Source organism: Nicotiana tomentosiformis, chromosome 2, assembly GCF_000390325.3.
Source record: "Nicotiana tomentosiformis chromosome 2, ASM39032v3, whole genome shotgun sequence".
Lineage (NCBI taxonomy): Eukaryota > Viridiplantae > Streptophyta > Magnoliopsida > Solanales > Solanaceae > Nicotiana > Nicotiana tomentosiformis.
The window spans coordinates 134,380,828-134,390,900 of record NC_090813.1 but is presented as its reverse complement, the minus strand read 5'-3'; the positions used below and the strand labels follow the sequence as shown (position 1 = coordinate 134,390,900).

Below are 10,073 nucleotides of genomic sequence, written 5' to 3'. Positions count from 1 at the left end.
GGCCTGAGCAGCTGGAACTGGATGAACTGGTAGTGCCCCCGATATTTGAAGTCCCTGCACTACCTGATCTGGAGTACGGGAAACAGGGGAATGAGTACCTCCCCCGGCCTGAGAAGTGGCAGGTGCGGCCTGAGCCGAAACCACCTGAGCAAGGCCAATACAAACTGTCAATATCTGGGCCAAAGCCTCCTGGAAGCCTGGAATCACAATAGGCACAGCTGGTGCCTGAGCTGCTCCTTTCGGCTCAGCTATATCTGGAATCTGCTCCTGAGCTAGAGCAACCAGTGGTGCTACAGGTGCTACTCTAACTGTTGTATTAGCTACACCTTGACCTCTACCTTGGCCACGACCTCTACCATGGCCTCGGCCTCTCGCGGCCCTAACTGGTTGTACTGGTGGCTGACCATCTGATCTGTTAGTATCTGTCCTCACCATCTATTAGAGAATAGAATAACAGAAATTTAGTTTCCGAAATCAACAAATTCACATGACAGAATACAAGAAAGTGAAATTTTCCTAAGGATTCAGCAGTCTCTCGTAGATAAGTACAGACGTCTCCGTACCGATCCGCAAGACTCTACTCAACCTGCTCATGACTCGTGAGACCTATGTAACCTAGGCTCTGATACCAACTTGTCACGACCCAAAATCTCACATGTCGTGATGGTGCCTATCTCAATCTTAAGCAAGCCGACAATCTCAATAAACCACCATATCTTTTAAGTTTGAAAATATAATATTTAAATTTAACTGAAGAAATCTCACAAATACCAATATAATTACTCCCAAAACCTGGTGTCATTGAGTACATGAGCATCTAATATGAATACATTGTCTGAAAGTATAGAATAATACAATGACTGAAGGAAAGAAAGTCAAGGTCAGCAGACTCCAGGCAACTACCTTTATAGTCTCCAACTGATAGCACTCTGATATCTAACAGTCGCCGTGTCCGAAAGCACGTGGATCTGCACACAAGGTGCAGAGTGTAGTATGAGTACAACCAACTCAATAAGTAACAAGACTAACCCCTGGGCTGAAATTAGTGACGAGCTCCGTGGGTACAGTCCAGTATAAATAATAATAATACAGAAATGTAGGCATGTTTTCAAGTTCGACAGTTAAACTCAGTACAAGTGAAATAGATCAATACTGCATGATATGAGGAATATGTCTTCTCAATGTTAGGACCTCATGTAATACTGGTAAAAAATCATTCGGTCACTCGGTACTGTTTATGGCCAATCCAGCCCAGGTGTATTCCATCCTATATATATATACACATCGACTGACAGTCAGTCACTCAGTATCGTATAAGGCCAATCCAGCCCTAGGGTAATTTACTCCCCAAATGTAAATGATACGGACAAGATCCATGTCCAGGGAAATATTCATCACAATATAAATAAGTAAGGCAAGTCCATGCCCTGGAAAGTCCATCCCGAATATATAATCATCTACGCTCACTGGAGGTGTGTACAGACTCCGGAGGGGCTCCTTCAGCCCAAGCACTATATAAAGCCGATATGGCCTACTGCGGCGTGCAATCCGATCCCATAATAATAATAAAGCCTATAAGGCCTGCTGCAGGCGGGCAACCCCAATCCATATAATAGTAAAGCCTATAAGTCCTACTACAGGCGGGCAGCCCCGATCCATATAATAATAATATATATAAAGCCAATATGGCCTGCTGCGGCGCGCAACTCGATCCCATAAATATCCTCACAATGGATGAATATGACTGAGTGTGAAATGTACATTTTTAAAATAATTAATTCAATATCAACACGACCCTATGGGTCTCAAAATATCGGCACCTAGCCTAAATATGATCTTTAATAAGAGCCTCAACTCAATTTCTCTAACACGTGGGAAATGTTCAGATAATTACATGATTCTTTAATTTTTACGACTTCACAGAATTTATTCAAGTCACAATTTCAATGGTGCACGTCCACACGCTCGTCAACTATCGTGTGCGGTACCTCCAAATAATTTATATAATACTAATTAGGGGATTCATACCCTCAAAATCAAGTTTAGAAGTGTTACTTACCTCAAAGCCGCGTAATTTCTTACTCCGCTATGCCCTTGCCTCGTGAATTGGTCCCCAAACATCCCAAATCTAGCCACAAGTAGTACAGTACAATCAATGTAGGCTAAATGAATCAATTCCACAAGAAAATACGAAATTATAGCCAAAAATGCAAAACCGGCTCAAACCCGGCCCCTAGGCCCACATCTCGAAATCCGACAAAAGTCACTAAACCCGAAAGCTCATTCACTCATGAGTCTAACCATACCAATTTTACTCAAATCCGATAACAAAATCCCATTCAAAACCTCAAAATTCTAGTCCAAGAACTCTTCCTCGTTTTCCCCAAATTTCCATCTCAAAACACTAATTAAATGATGAAAATAATGATATATTCGTGTATATTGACCAAATCCGAGTTAGAATCACTTACCCCGATATTTTTTCTTGAGAATCTCTCAAATATCGCCTCTCCCCAAGCTCCAGTTTGTCAAAAATAGAAAATGGGACGAAACCCCCGCCGTTTTATAACTTAAGGTTTTTGTCCAGGCGCTGCCCTCGATTTCCTGACTTCGATTTCCTGACCTCGATTTCCTGACATCGATTTCTAGCCTCGATTATTTTTCCAGCCTCGATTTTGTTTTTCCAACCTCGATTTTCCAATAGAAATTTCCGACAGAAAAATTTCAGCAGCTGTTTAATTCCAAATTTTGATCCGTTAACCATCCAAAACTTACCCGAGGTCCTCGGGACCTTAACTAAATACACCAACAAGTACTAAAACATCATACGAACTTACTTGAAACCTCAAATCCCATAAAACAACGCTAAAACCACGAATCATACATGTATACAGTCAGAACTGAGTTTGCCCTTCGTATGAATAATCGATATTGGAACATGATAGAACAAGGTTCAACTTCGTGTAATATCAAGCCATGATACGAAGTTAGGTTACCGAGCTCGAGAGCCAGAGGTCGAATAAAATAGAGACCGGTCAAGTTCGAGATCGGCCAAGATCGGGATCGAGCTAAATAGAGATCAGTCAAGATCGAGATCGACAAAGATCAAGGTCGAGCAAAATAGAGACCGTTCAAGATCGAGATCAGGCTAAATACAGACCGATTGAGGCAGAGATCAGCCTTGATCGAGGAAAGCTTATCGAGCCAAAAAACAGAAAGCCAAAATATCCGCAATTGGGCAAGAATCTCGGCGGAAATCACGGCGTATATCAATGAGAGGCCAATTAATTAATCTATCATGGGATTCTTTGCTGTATTTAAAAAATTATATTAAGAATAGAACCTCACCACTATATAAAGGGGGTGTGATTATTTGTAAGGGAGATTCATTCAGATTCATAGAACATAAGGCAATATACTATCTTTTTTTGGTTTTTTAGTCATATTATTCTCCTATCAGTTACTCTCCATTCAGTTTGAAGGTGATAAAACCTGAAGGCTTAGGCTAATTCATTCATTCGGTTTGCATTCCTTTCTTTTACAGTCTATTTCAATATTCATTTATATATTTTCACAATTTGTACCGAATTATACTACATATCCTTAGAACCGCGTATAAATTCAATTGTCATCCGTTTTTCGGGTAAACAATTTGGCGCCCATCGTGGGGCTAAGGATAATAGTGGTTATTTGATACAAATCTTTATAAAACACACCATTTTACATTTGCTCTTCGGAGTATTTTTGATTTCAGGCTAAAAATGACGAACTCTCAATTACGAACCTCAATTTCCTAACCTCGATTTCTACACCTCGATTTCCAGTCTTCAATTTTCAGCCTCGATTTTCAGCCTCAATTGTTTTTTCTAGCCTCGATTTTCCAGCAGAAATTTCCAGTAGAAAAATTCCAGCAGCTATTTAATTCCAAATTTTGATCCGTTAACCATTCGAAACTCACCCGAGGCCCCCAGGACCTCAACCAAAACACCAACAAGTAGTAAAACATGATAGAACTTAGTTGAAACTTCAAATCCCATACAATAACGCTAAAACTACGAATCATACCCCAATTCAAGCTTAAGGAACTTAAGAATTTTCAACTTCTATATTCGATGCCGAAACCTATCAAATCAATTCCGATTGACCTCGAATTTTGCACACAAGTCATAAATGACATAACAGATCTATGAAAATTTTTCAGAACTGGATTCCGACCTCGATATCAAAAAATCAACTCCCCGGTCAAACTTTCCAAAAATTCAACTTTCGTCATTTCAAGCCAAATTCCACTATGGACTTCAAAAAATATTTTCGGACACGCTTCTAAGTCCAAAATTACCATACAGAACTATTGGAATCATCAAAACTCTATTCTGGGATCGTTTACACATAAATCGATATCCAGTCACTATTTCAACTTAACTTTAAACCTTGGAACTAAGTGTTCCAATTCATTCCTAAAACCTCACCGGACCCAAACTAATCACCCCGGCAAGTCACATAATAACTGTGAAGCATAAATTAAGCAGTAAATGAGAAAATATGGCTACAACTCTCAAAACGACTGGGTGGGTCGTTACAAGCAAGCACATCATTGCTAGGCACCACATTATTATTTTCACCGTGGTGACCTGATTCATCGTCAACATTCAAGTGAGCCGACTGGGAGTTTGGTATTTTTAGTCTGACCTGAAGTTAAGATTTAAAAGAACAAGCGTAAAATAGGGTGTGTTATGGAGATTCATGTCAAATCACCACTATTATCCTTTGCCCCACGTTGGGCGCCATACTATTTACCCCAAAATTAGGCAACAATTAAATTTGTACGCGATTTTAAGGATATGTGGTTTAATTCAACATAAATAATTAAAAATAACACATAATTGAATTAATGGTGATATAAATGATCAAACCAATCACAATGTTAAGAGTCTTAAGATCATGACAAATTTTAGATTGAATAATGAGCTCGTCCTCGGTTGTACCCTCGGTTCAAGCCCAGTCATGAATTAAAGAACAGAACAAGTGAATAATACCTTTAACAATGGCTAGAAATAAATTTTATTGCTTTGAATTGCGTGTTACCATGTGTGAGAGTCTAACTAAAGAAAAATTTACCCTTTATATAGTAGGAGAGTTTCAATCCTAGTATAAGTCTAAAAAGGTAAAAATCTTCTTTTTTCGGTAATTGTTGATCCATAATCGACATCGAGCGAGATTCGCGCCGTGATATTCGGTTGAGGGCGAGTATTATGGCCCTCTATCCGTCATGCATAACCGTTCACCGTATCTCCCGAAGTCGAAAACTTATACTCGGCCCGGGGTGCGTTGCTTTACAATGTCCGATGTCGGATATACCGTTTACTCTTCATAGGTCTCGATACGAAGGGTCTCCGACCTCGATTACAATCTCGCGGATCCGTGCTCCCCTTCGTTCTTTCATCGGGGAATCAAGGTAGACAGTGCCCCAATTTCACCCGTACACAAACTCAACTTCAAAAACTAGCTTGATTTCAGGTGCGAATTGCCCAACACGAGAGAATTAAGGTCGAAGATACAAACATGTGAGGAATGGACTAATAACAAGGAGATAATAACTCATGAAACTGTAACATCATCAGTTCGAATATCTTGGTTGTTTTCCAGCAATTGAAAGGTCAATTCGAAAGGGAACTAAACAGGGATCAGGGGTCAGGTGCTGTGCCAGTGGAGAAAGGTAGGAAAAAAAAAAAGTGAAACTGTACTGAAAGTAAAGAACGTCAAAAGGACAAAAACAAACAAATCATTACGGATGACGGAGCCACTAGAACATGGGTTAAGTGGTGGGGAAAATGGTGTTCGGTGGAACGAAAGAAGAAAGAATATGTACATAATAAAAGATGTTATTTTCATTCTACAGAGAAATTAGGTCAGGGGTAGAAAAGTGGTGAAGAAACTCCTTGTTCTTTCTTTTTTTTTTATTTAACTTTTATGTACTAATAATAAAAAAAATTTAAAAGATACTACTCGTTCCATGTGAACCTATTTTCTTTTTGGTCTGTTCCAAAAAGAATGATCCCTTTCTAAATTTGAAAATAATTTGCTTAAACTTATAATTCTACCATTAATGAGAAATTTTTATAATCACACAAATACTCTAGGCACCTTTTTGAATTGTTTAGGACCACAAATTCTAAAAGTCTTATTTTTTTCTTAAACTCCATGCACAGTCAATCAGGTTCACATAAATTGGAACGACGATAGTAATTACTATTCTTTCCATTTTAATTTATATAATACACTTTGATTGAGCGTAATTAAAAGAGAAAGAAATTATTTTGCTATTTATTATATAAAATGAACTATAAATATGTGTATGACTATAGGGTAATAGTTGTGCAGTTGTCGATAGCAAATTAAACTGGTTTCTAGAATGTAATTACTTGCGAAAATGTGAATTATGTCTTGATGTTCTAATGGGATAACTGCCACAAGTGGATTTAGCGTTGGCAATAACCTTGTCTTTTCTTCCGGTACGTTCCAAAAAAATGAAGTTGCCTGTATTTGAAATTCTGTAACAATAGTACTTAATTTTTAATTTTATTCTTAATAATATAGCAAATTCTAGTCTATTTTATGTACCATGGAATTAGACAAATTTTCATTGGTATTTACAAATCAGAAGAAATGGAATATGGTTGAAACACAACTCAATATATACACTCTGCTATGCATAATACACCAACGAGGCCAGCTCTTAGATCAGTAGTACTCCGATCCCCTAATATAAAGGTAATCCCACTACCATACGAATTGGCTTAGGAGGCGAAGGCGGCGGCCGCGGCGGTTTCTGCACCTCTACAACCACATTTCCCGGTCGGGGAGGCTGACATGGACATGGCAATGCTATGAATTTCGGAATTTGATCGCCTGGCATCAACACTGCAGGCATGCTTTGGCTTTGGTTCTGCTTTTCACTCTGTAAAACAGAGAATGAACGAAGTTTTAGCCATAAGTTTTATGACAGAACAGTCGATTGTCCGTGACTGTGTCTAGTTGGATCAATAAGTTACCCTCATAAAACAATTAAAATAAAATGTTTATTAATGCTAAAATAAAGAGCTAGACTAGGGTTGAAGACTAGCTCATTTCGGAGAAAAAATTGATGAAGTGAATTAAAGTACGTAAATGTTATGATGAGTTGGAGTCTCTTTATTGGATAAACAAAAATATTTTCTTGAATTTGAGACGTGTTGCATTTGTTTCAAAATTTTGGGAAATTTAAGTTTCTCTTATTTATTTTTCTAAAAACTGAAGAATTTCCTTTAGCAAGCGCGGACAATATTTTTGAAGTTGAAAAAAAAAATAAAAAAAATTGAAGTTAAGATTGAAAAAAAGAAAGTATTTGGATGTTCGGACATGAAGTTGAAATTATGTGCGTGCAATTGGAATTAAATATTCGAAATTTTTTGAAATTAATCGTAACGAGTTTCCTTCTTTTCCATCAAAATGCAAGAGATCTTACCATGTGGTGGGTGCGTTTGGGTTTCAAGGATGCATCAGAATCATCGCCGGCTTCGAGGTCGGATAAAGATCGACGACGGAGCGAACGAATTTTGTCCCAGTGATAGCAGCAAGAAAAGACGCCACTCAAACTGAAAATAACAAGCAAAAGAAGAGCAGTGCCAAGAGGAAATCCTAGAGATGGCCGAGATGATGAGTCCGCAACATGAGGCGGTGTATAATACTGAGAACTCTCCATTTTTTGTTCTGTAACAACAACAACAACAACTTAATGAAATACTACTCACTCCTCCCCGCATCCAATGCACAAACCAAAAATGATAGTATATATATTCAGCTTAAAATAACAATATGAATGCTGTGGTTTAAGAACAAATTAAAAGCTTGAAAGTGAAGGTGGATTTGGTTGAATTGTGACACCGAGTACAGAGAAAGGAGTGGGGGGTAAGAATTAATTTATAGACAAGGTAGAGACGTAAAAGTGTGTACGTGTAAAGGTACATTTGCTGTCCGGGCCGAGGTACGGAAGGAAATGTTGATGGGGGCCTACTATTGCTTAGGTGCCGAGCATGATCCCTCTCTATGGCCTACTGCATATCAACCTACTACATTATGCATTCGTTTAATTATTTGGTTGGGAATAAATCATAAAATTTAAAGCATCGAACGTTGGTTTGAAGTGTATTTCATCTCTTACTTAAATGTTTAAACTTTTAAATTATGCAATAAACATAATTTGTATACGATTTTACTATTTGACCGAGACCGGGAGTTTGCATCGAAAGATGGGGCCTCGTAACGGAATAGGCCATATCACGAGGATAAGGTACCGAGTTCAGAACCGAGGTACCTGTCAAGATCGAGGTTAGTAGTGATCGAAACCAAACAAGACAGACATCGAGCAAGATCGAAGATAGCACAATAACAGAAAGGCGAGATATCCGTGACTGGTCGAGGATCACGGTGTAAATCTCGGTGACTGGTCGATGATCATGGCGTAAATCTCGGAATGGATCAAATCAAAAACGGTTAATTAGCTAATCATGGGATTTCCTTCTATAATTAGAGTTATACCATAAGTATAACTCCTCTACTATATAAAGGGGAGTATTAGCCATTTGTAACACATTATTCTCACGTAAAAAAGCCAATATAACGCTCTTTCTTTAGCTTATACTTTCTTGTACATTAGCTTGCTTTATTTTTAACTATTTTGGTATCAATCAGTTCGAGGGCACCCTAGCTCGAGGGTTGAATTTCGTTTCAATACTGGCTCGTTTTATTTTATAGTTTATTTTTGTTATTAATCTTCATATTTGTCTATTGGTATTAAGTGAAATCACGTATCCTTATAACCCCATTATAAGTTTAATTGTTATCCAATTTCAAGGGTAAATAGTTTGGCGCCCACAGTGGGGCTAAGGATAATAGTGATTGCTTAATACTAATTTTGATAACACACACTGCTTTATACTTGTTCTCGTATGAATCTTTCTTTTCAGGATAAACATGTCAAACTCGCAAGCAGCGCCTACACATGGTGACAACAACCTCGGATTTCACGGGGAAAACGACAACATAACCTCCCCAGGAATCGAGGTGCCTCAGGTCAACCTCGAGGGAGCACCAATTGCAAATCGCGTCGATGTCAGTTCACATGTCGCCCTAAATGCAAATTTGGGCGTTGAGCCCGAAGGTAGTATACGCAGGAAAGTTCGATCAGGTGGTCGAGGTACGCAGGGCGGAGAAGATGGTGGAGTAAGTCTCCAATTGATATTCGAAATGTTACAGGATCAACAAGCCGCTATGGCACAACTACAAAATCAACACCGAACACCGAGTAGGATCGAACCAGAAGTCGTTCACAGGACTGGACCTGTGCCAGAAAGGTCGAACGCCAACAAATCGGGGACTGACCCCGCCATTATGAAAATGTTCGAAGAGCTCACTAAACGGATTGAATCGGGAGAAAAGAAAATCGAGGCAAATGACAAGAAAGTGGAGACATACAACTCCCGGGTTGACCAAATACCAGGGGCACTGCCGATTCTAAAAGGTATGGATTCAAAAAAATTTGTACAAAAGCCCTTCCCACCAAGTGCGGCACCGAAACCGATTCCGAAGAAGTTTCGAATGCCGGAAAATCCTAAGTACAATGGGACCACCTACCCTAATGAATATGTCACTTCTTATACATGCGCAATAAAGGAAAATGACTTAGAAGACGATGGGATTGAATCCGTTTTACTGAAGAAATTTGGAGAAACCTTGTCGAAAGGAGCAATGATATGGTACTACAATTTGCCGCCTAATTCCATCGATTTCTTCTCCATGCTTGCAGACTCCTTCGTAAAGGCACATGCCGGAGCAATAAAGGTTGCGACTAGAAAATCGAACCTCTTCAAGGTAAAACAAAAAGACGACAAAATGTTAAGGGAATTCATATCTCGGTTTCAGATGGAACGCATGGAACTACCACCAGTCACAGACGATTGAGCTGTTCAGGCCTTTACTCAAGGTTTGAATGAACGAAGTTCAGCGGCATCACGACAGCTAAAGTAGAATTTAAT

The 10,073-nt window shown here is 38.9% G+C and overlaps 1 long non-coding RNA gene across 1 annotated transcript; it reads right to left on the bottom strand.

The window, feature by feature from the left end:
- Positions 1–6,628: 6,628 nt before the first annotated feature.
- On the bottom strand, positions 6,629–7,930 carry LOC104096300 (uncharacterized). Its single transcript, XR_011414250.1, has 2 exons — positions 7,505–7,930; positions 6,629–6,958 (listed from the first exon to the last, which is right to left on the bottom strand). It is a non-coding gene; the product is annotated as an uncharacterized lncRNA (long non-coding RNA).
- Between the last annotated feature and the right edge of the window lie 2,143 nt (positions 7,931–10,073).